The sequence below is a fragment of the Ascaphus truei genome, chromosome 3 (assembly GCF_040206685.1).
Source record: "Ascaphus truei isolate aAscTru1 chromosome 3, aAscTru1.hap1, whole genome shotgun sequence".
Lineage (NCBI taxonomy): Eukaryota > Metazoa > Chordata > Amphibia > Anura > Ascaphidae > Ascaphus > Ascaphus truei.
The window spans coordinates 301,705,512-301,714,466 of record NC_134485.1 but is presented as its reverse complement, the minus strand read 5'-3'; the positions used below and the strand labels follow the sequence as shown (position 1 = coordinate 301,714,466).

At 41.4% G+C, this 8,955-nt stretch overlaps 1 non-coding gene and 1 pseudogene across 1 annotated transcript; one reads left to right on the top strand and one right to left on the bottom strand.

The window, feature by feature from the left end:
• Window positions 1–1,669: 1,669 nt before the first annotated feature.
• Window positions 1,670–1,788, bottom strand: LOC142491819 (5S ribosomal RNA; annotated as a pseudogene).
• A 2,294-nt stretch (window positions 1,789–4,082) lies between these two features.
• Window positions 4,083–4,201, top strand: LOC142491797 (5S ribosomal RNA). The gene has a single exon (XR_012800547.1). It is a non-coding gene; the product is annotated as a 5S ribosomal RNA (ribosomal RNA).
• Window positions 4,202–8,955: the final 4,754 nt, after the last annotated feature.

The window sequence follows — 8,955 nt, the reverse complement described above, 5'->3', positions numbered from 1 at the left end:
ATGTAACATTCTATTGCCTTATATCTGCCATAGACCACGCATGCCCCCACATTAAAAGACCCAAATATACTTGCCCCCTCATCGCGGTCGTACTAGCCGCTCATCCTGTTGGAGTACATCCCTCTCAGAAGTTCCTCCTCTCTCAATAGAGTTGGCTCACCTCTCCCCTAAGGGAGATCCCCATCTGTGTCAGGTCCCTGAACACAGTGTGTAGTCAGCTTTCACTTGAATCTGACAGCTTTGACCTGCTGCAGACACTCCTCATAAGTTGAACTCCTAACTTTTGACAGTGCTGTGTCTTATATAGACTCAGAAACAGCCTCACCTCTGTGTCACTAATAGTGGACACAGAGCATGTTGTCACTTCCCTTGTGTACATATGACACCTCACCAGGGTGTAAGGGCAAACCTCCATGATTGTTGCTGGCAACCCTGCTTACTTACCAGGTTTACTGCCAGCATGAGACAGAGCTGTATACCATTTTTATACATGGCTACATATATATATATATGCAGAAAACAAGAAGAAAAAACAGGCGCACTCCTAGTGTGATAAAGTATAAAACAGTATTTATGGGATTGTAAAATATAAAAAGCGCACTCACAAACAGAGTAAAAATAATAGCATTTATGAGATATACTCAATCACCTTGAAGCTGTGAAGGGAATGTATCAGGCTGTCCCATTGGTGCCACCTCTGGTGTATCCGTTGGTTCAGCAAGGTGCACTGGAGCCACCGCAGCCAGATGATGTAATATCAGCAACACGGTCAGAGACTTCCTCCAGATACACCTCCCACAGCTCTCACTGCTCACCAGCAGGCAACTGCAAAACCGGAAGCGACAGCAGTCCCAAGCAAAATAGCAACAGCTCCAAGGTACTCTCTCCGTCCGTGCAGTAATGTCAGCCACAAACTCGCCGCTTTGGGAAACGCCCTACGCGTTTCGTCACTAAGGACTTCGTCAGGGGTGAATTCAATGGTCAAAAGGGGTGTCCTTTATATCACCTTTGTGTTGTGATTGGCCAGTCCGGATGGTGGGCGGGTACTTTCAATTTCACAAATTTAACCCTGTTTCATTGCTGGACAACATTATACATGACAATCATAAAGCACTAGAGCCTATTTTTAAGCAGTTTAAACATATTCCTACTAACAAATGAAAACAAATAGCTAGATGAATGAACAACATACAAATAATAAATCTTAAAAGGACAGAGATGAAATATTGGATACATCCAAAAATAACCTAAATATAGAAGTAAAAGAATAACGCATTAAATAAGCACAGAAAAATCTCATTGGAGCAACACACAAGCATAATAAAAATCATAAGAGAAATGCATAACCTGTGAATAAAAAATAAAAAAAGGGGGGGAGGGGAAGTAAAATGAAAAAACGGGGGGAAAAGAGGGGGGAAGGGAGGTGGGAAATGGAACAGGGAATGGAAAAAGGCTTAGCTTCTAAGATTAGACAAGATCGGGCACATTCAGAGCGGTGTGGCCGCAGGCAAATTATATACCAAATAATATATGATTAATAACCATTAGAAATGGAACAGGGAATGGAAAAAGGGGAAGGGGGTGAAGGAAAAAGGGGAGGGGAAAGAGAAATATGGAAAGGAAGGAATAACAATAAAATACATAATATAGGGGATAAAATAAATTTTTTAGCCTACAGCACCTGGTATTCCCAGGCGGTCTCCCATCCAAGTACTAACCAGGCCCAACCCTGTTTAGCTTCTGAGATCAGACAAGATCGTGAACATTCAAGGTGGTGTGGCCATTGGCAAATTATATACCAAATAATATATCATTAATAACCATTAGAATTATCATAGACTGGAGAAAGCAGAATCAGAGACAGAAAGAACCTCAGGACTGATGGGGGCCACAACTCCCCAAAAACGTACAAAAAACCTTTGTGTCAAAGTATGTGTAATCATAGGCATAGACCTAATATGTCTATACTATTAATTAATAATAATGATATTAATAATAAATGCACTTTCCACCTGTTATGTCTATATGGGCCAAAGGAGCACCTATAGTAAAACCAACCAAACTGAGATGAGACAACTATCAATGAGGGGACAGGAAAACCCATCCAAACCAGACCTCAGAGATGTACCTCAAAACATGTTGGTACCATAACACTAAACAACAGTGCTAACATCAATATGATCATTCAATCCACACGGATGTAATGTACCTAGTACATACATCCAATATGTCTCACGCGTACATAATTTCTTAAATCTATCACCTCCCAATATAGTAGAAGGAATGGATTCAATACCCATAACTGACAAACTTACTAAAGACACATCACTACACCCGGCACAACGTGAGTTTATTCTATCCTGCATTAGATTTATTTTATGTCACAATAATTTTCTTTTTGACAACACATTTTATCTACAGGTGTGTGGAACGGCCATGGGTACCAAGTTTGCTCCCAGTTTTGCCAACCTCTTCATGGGGTTGTGGGAGGACCTCCATGTTTGGGGGAACGCGTGGCTGGGGGCGGGCTTGGTATTCTATGGTCGCTTCATTGATGATATCCTTATTATTTGGGATGGGGAGAGTCACGTATTAGATCACATACTTACTTCTTTCAATGATAATTTGATGGGACTTAAATTTACACACATCATCAGCCAGGATGCGATTACATTCCTAGATCTTGATTTGTTTATTGATATGAGTGATATGACAATTCAAAGCAAAACTCATTTTAAACCAGTGTCAGCAAACAGCTTTCTCTAATATAGTAGTAATCACTACAAAAAATGGCTAAATAATGTGCCTAAGAGCCAGTTCTACAGAATACGGCGCAATTGCTCGAGGGACCTGGACTTTAAACATCAAGGTCATTTCTTGATGGATAAATTCCAGGAGAAAGGCTATAATATGCAAATAGTTGAACAAGCATTTAAGGATGCTGAAACATCAGATCAGGTTGACCTACTGATGAATTCCAAGACAAAAACTATGTCGCGAAAAAATGCGAAAATAAGTTATCAGTCCACTCCCACATTTATTACTCAGTACAATCATTCAGCTTACAGTATAAAAAATGTGTTTAAGAAACATTGGGGAATTATTCGAAGTGATCCGATTATTGGGCCTCTGATGCCTGTTCATGTACCCATAATTTTAAAAAAAGCAAGATCTCTAAAGACCATCATTGCCCCCAGTAGGCTGAAGGATTCTACTACCAACTTTTGTAATGAAAACAGAAATAAAAATACCAAAATGAGAGATAAGGGCAATTTTTCATGTGATAGGAATCGTTGCATTACCTGTAGACACATAAATAAAAAAGATGCATTTACATCATTTTCAAATGGTATAACTTATAAGGTTAATGATTACATCGATTGCCTAAGTACATTTGTGATATATCTTATATCATGTGAATGTGGTCTCCAATATATTGGTAGAACATCAAGAACTTTAGGCACATGGTTCCTAAAACACAGGAGAAATGTCATACGTGGGTTTATCATGCACAGTTTATCACGACACTACATTAGTAAACATAATAAAAATCCATGTAGTTTGTCAGTTATGGGTATTGAATCAATTCCTTCTACTATATTGGGAGGTGATAGATTTAAGAAATTATGTACGCGTGAGACATATTGGATGTATGTACTAGGTACATTACATCCGTGTGGATTGAATGATCATATTGATGTTGGCACTGTTGTTTAGTGTTATGGTACCAACATGTTTTGAGGTACATCTCTGAGGTCTGGTTTGGATGGGGTTTCCTGTCCCCTCATTGATAGTTGTCTCATCTCAGTTTGGTTGGTTTTACTATAGGTGCTCCTTTGGCCCATATAGACATAACAGGTGGAAAGTGCATTTATTATTAATATCATTATTATTAATTAATAGTATAGACATATTAGGTCTATGCCTATGATTACACATACTTTGACACAAAAGTTTTTTGTACGTTTTTGGGGAGTTGTGGCCCCCATCGGTCCTGAGGTTCTTTCTGTCTCTGATTCTGCTTTCTCCAGTCTATGATTATTCTAATGGTTATTAATGATATATTATTTGGTATACAATTTGCCTATGGCCACACCACCCTGAATGTTCCCGATCTTGTCTGATCTCAGAAGCTAAACAGGGTTGGGCCTGGTTAGTACTTGGATGGGAGACCGCCAGGGAATACCAGGTGCTGTAGGCTAAAAATGTTATTTTATCCCCTATATTATGTATTTTATTGTTATTCCTTCCTTTCCATATTTCTCTTTCCCTCCCCTTTTTCCTTCACCCCCTTCCCCTTTTTCCATTCCCTGTTCCATTTCCCAACTCTTTTCCCCCCGTTTTTTCATTTTACTTTCCCCTCCCCCCCCGTTTTTTTTTATGCAGAGATCATGCATTTTTCTTATGATTTTTATTATGCTTGTGTGTTGCTCCAATGAGATTTTTCTGTGCTTATTTAATGTGTTATTCTTTTACTTCTATATATAGGTTATTTTTGGATGTATCCAATATTTCATCTCTGTCCTTTTAAGATTTATTATTTGTATGTTGTTCATTCATCTAGCTATTTGTTTTCATTTGTTAGTAGGAATATGTTTAAACTGCTTAAAAATAGGCTCTAGTGCTTTATGATTGTCATGTATAATGTTGTCCAGCAATGAAACAGGGTTAAATTTGTGAAATTGAAAGTACCCGCCCACCATCCGGACTGGCCAATCACAATAGTAAAGGTGATATAAAGGACACCCTTTTTGACCATTGAATTCACCCCTGACGAAGTCCTTAGTGACGAAACACGTAGGGCGTTTCCCAAAGAGGCTATTTTGTGGCTGACATTACTGCACGTACGGAGAGAGTACCTTGGAGCTGTTGCTATTTTGCTTGGGACTGCTGTCGCTTCTGGTTTTGCAGTTGCCTGCTGGTGAGCAGTGAGAGCTGTGGGAGGTGTATCTGGAGGGAGTCTCTAACCGTGTGTCACGACTGTGCTCGCCACAAACCTTGGTCGGACCGCGTGGCTGAGGTGGGGTTGTAAAAGTACCGACCTTAGACCGCGCAGGCTGATCCGGATTGCGCAGTTCGTAGTCGTACGTAGCAGGATCAAGATAGGAGAAGACAGCATCGTCGGTGGACACGCCAGGGTCAGGACTGGAGACATCAGGGTAAACGTTGTTCAAGCAGGAGTTCGGCAACAGGTAGTCATGAGAGCCCCGCTTCAGCTTAGGAGCGCGGGAGTGGCCTCTGCGCGTGCGGTGACCATGGCCCATGGTACTGGTCTCAGGAGATGGTAGACAGACCAGAGTAGCACACCGCCTAGCTGCACTGGTAAACCAGTGCTTCAGCGCAAGAGTTCTGAGCGGGCTGGGGAATCCTCCGTTTCAGCGCAGGAACCAGGACACGGCTTCTCTAGATTAGGGAAAGAGTAGGCCCCAGGAACCAGGAAGCTGAAGATACACAGGGAAACCTCCGCTTCAGTGCAGGAAACCAGGAACAGACCGCTGCATGAATATAGCAGCCGGTCACAGGAAACAAGGAGCTGAAGTAACAAGGAGAGTACTCAGCTTCAGCACAGGAAACAGGAACTGACCGCTGCATGAGACTAGCAGCCGGTCACAGGAATCAGGGAGCTGAAGACAACAAGGAGAGTACTCCGCTTCAGCACAGGAACAGACCGCTGCGTGACACTAGCAGCCGGTCTCAGGAACCAAGGAGACAGACAAGACAAGGCTTATGGCAGAACACAGAGACATCCAGGAAGGACTATGCTCGGCAGGGAGCATTGTGGGAAGGCAACACTTAAAGGTCAGAGAACCAATGGCAGAAGGGGCGTGTGGCAGTATTGCTTTGGTGAGTGAATCCAGGCTGCAGTAAATATCAGGGGAAGTGTTCCGGGACTGCACAATCTGCAAGGTAAGGCAAACATTAAACCGAGGAGCGGATTCCTTACACTGTGTTGCTGATATTACATCATCTGGCTGCGGTGGCTCCAGTGCACCTTGCTGAACCAACGGATACACCAGAGGTGGCACCAACGGGACAGGCTGATACATTCCCTTCACATCTTCAAGGTGATTGAGTATATCTCATAAATGCTGTTATTTTTACTCTGTTTGTGAGTGCGCTTTTTATATTTTACAATCCCATAAATACTGTTTTATACTTTATCACACTAGGAGTGCGCCTGTTTTTTCTTCTTGTTTTCTGCAGATATCCTTGGGATTTGGTGATCCTTATATACGGACAGCAAAACTCCAGTGGACTAAGTAAAAAAAATTAAATTTCAACTGACATCTGGTTTTTATTTTATTTTTTATGTTTCATATTTTTATTTTTGCTATAGATTTCAGTTGTTTTTATCACAAATTCGCCCTTTTGGGGATTCTTTGGTCAATAGCCTTGTTAACTCTATCTGATTTACACAGCTGATTTATCCTTATCAAGCTTCCTAAGGCGCTACTCCAATTTGTTTTTTTTTTTACATATATATATATATATATATATATTTATTTTTTTAACTGAATGGATAATATTGTATTATATATATATATATATATATATATATATATATATATATATATATATATATATATATATATAGATTTAAATATATATATGATATTTAAAAAATAATATATATATATACCGTATTTCCTCGATTGTAAGACGCCTTCAATTGTAAGACACACCATCGATTTGGCACTTACATTCGAGGAAAATTACTTTTAAACTTACCATGTTTCAGGAGAGGTCACTGTCAGCGGAGGATGAATCGGGCGGTGGCGGCATGAAGGTACCACGTCCGCAGATGGTTGAAGATGGACAGCATGAGGGCGTGCGGTGGGTGTGCGGCGGCAGAACCGGTCCAAAGTCTGCAGGTGAATGAAGATAAGAAGACAGCGGGTGTGCAGTGGGATGCGGCGGCAGGAGATCATAATAGCAGGAGAGCTGCTGAGCAGGAGCAGAGTGGCATAGGAGAACGGCTGGGGAGGAGCACACTGTAACCGGAAGTCAGACACCGGTCAACTTCCGGTGTTACAGTGTGCACCTCCCAAGCCATTCCCCTATGCCGCTCTGCTCCTGCTATTAAGATCTATTAGCCGCCTCTGCCACCGCATGCCCGCTGTCTTCTTTTCTTCATTCACCTGCAGACGTGGGTCCTCTCCTGCCGCCGCACACTTCGTCCTCCGCTGACATGGGACCTCTCCTGAAACATGGTAAGTGAAAGAGGTGGTTAGTACTGTTAATACATAGATTCTAAGACGCACCCCGATTTCAGGCACGTGAAAATCGAAAAAAAGGTGCGTCTTAGAATTGAGGAAATAGGGTAAGTATATATTATTTTTTTAATATCATATATATAGTTAAATCAATATTATGCTTAACTACAGCACTTTTAAATCAAAACATTGCAAGTGAATGGCAGAGTGCCTATCAGCTATCTCTCTGTCTGGATGCCCCATGTTCCCTTCTAAATTACAATTCTTAACAATACTATCCATGCAGTCTCACAGGCATTCTGCCTAGGGGACTCCGCCTTTTCCTTCTCCCCACATATAAATGCTGTTACTAAATCTTGCAGCTTTTTCCCTTGCAACATTAATAAGATATGCCCCATCTTATATTCCACTACCACTAGAACACTAATGCACGCCTTTCTCTCTATTCAGGCTTCCAATTAATTTCCTTATAAACTACAAAATTCTTCTAATTATTTGTAAGTCTCTACACTCCTCTCCACTTCTATATATCTCCTCTCCATGTATCTCTCGTTACACATCGACTCGTCTTATGCTCTACCCGAGGTTGTCTCATCTTTGCACCGGTTACCTCAGCAGCCCTCTCCCATCTTAAACCTTTCACTAATCTTTCACTACCTATGGAACACTCTTCCACTCAATATTCATCAAGCACCTTCACTTTCCTCATTCCAATCCCGGCTGAAAATTCCCCCTAAAAAGAAGCATCTCATTAAATGTTTTACACCTCTACTTCAAACATCTAAAATTGCACTTTTTACTCTTAATATATCTGTAAGCCTCCCAACATAACATGTCCTTTGTAAGCTCTTTGGGACAGGGTCTCCTTTTGCCTTTTGTTGTCATTTACCTGTTTAACTTATTCCCATTGTTTCTAATGTACATTATGTACCTCCTATTGTAATGTTATAAAGAGATGCATACATGGTTAGGGCTAAATCAATAAAATTATACATACTGTACACTACACATACAACCCATCAAACTCTGCTACTCACTTATTCCCTCCTTCTCCCCCAGGCATACTGACCCACTCTACGTATGTATATCAAAATATCAGATCCTGTTTCTGTCTCCCTGAAAATGATGCCTTCATTTCAGTGCAAGTCAATGGGAGCTGTAGGAATGTCTTGTATTTGTATCCCAACTATCCCTGACAGATGGTTTCCAATGGTTTCCAGTAGGTCTCCAGCACACACACACACACACACACACACACACACACACACACACACACACACACACACACACACACACACTTGCATAAATTGACAGACATACACACAATGGCACACACATAATCACACACACATTGACCGCAAGATACACACAAAAATGCACACACAACCAGTGAAAGCCAGATTAACACACAAAAGTGCTGGCATATAAATGGGGGACACACAGCTGCTGGTATGTAAGCAGCGACAGAGGACCCATAAGGTGGGAGAGAGATGGTAAGTACAGTACAGATAAAGGCTGAGCATAGAGGGGCCATCAAGGAGTTAGGAAAGAACAAGGGTTGAACTGGGCGCTGGAATACAGGAGAGATGTGCTTTGTTAGAAAAGAGGAGAGAGTCTCCTGGCAAATAAAAGAGGCAAGGAGTGGTCCAAGAAGGAGGAAAATATTGGATGGTAGGATATTCATTTGTGATACCCACCTCATCTCAGCTAGCTCATGGAAGAGCTACTGTAGGCGTTATCA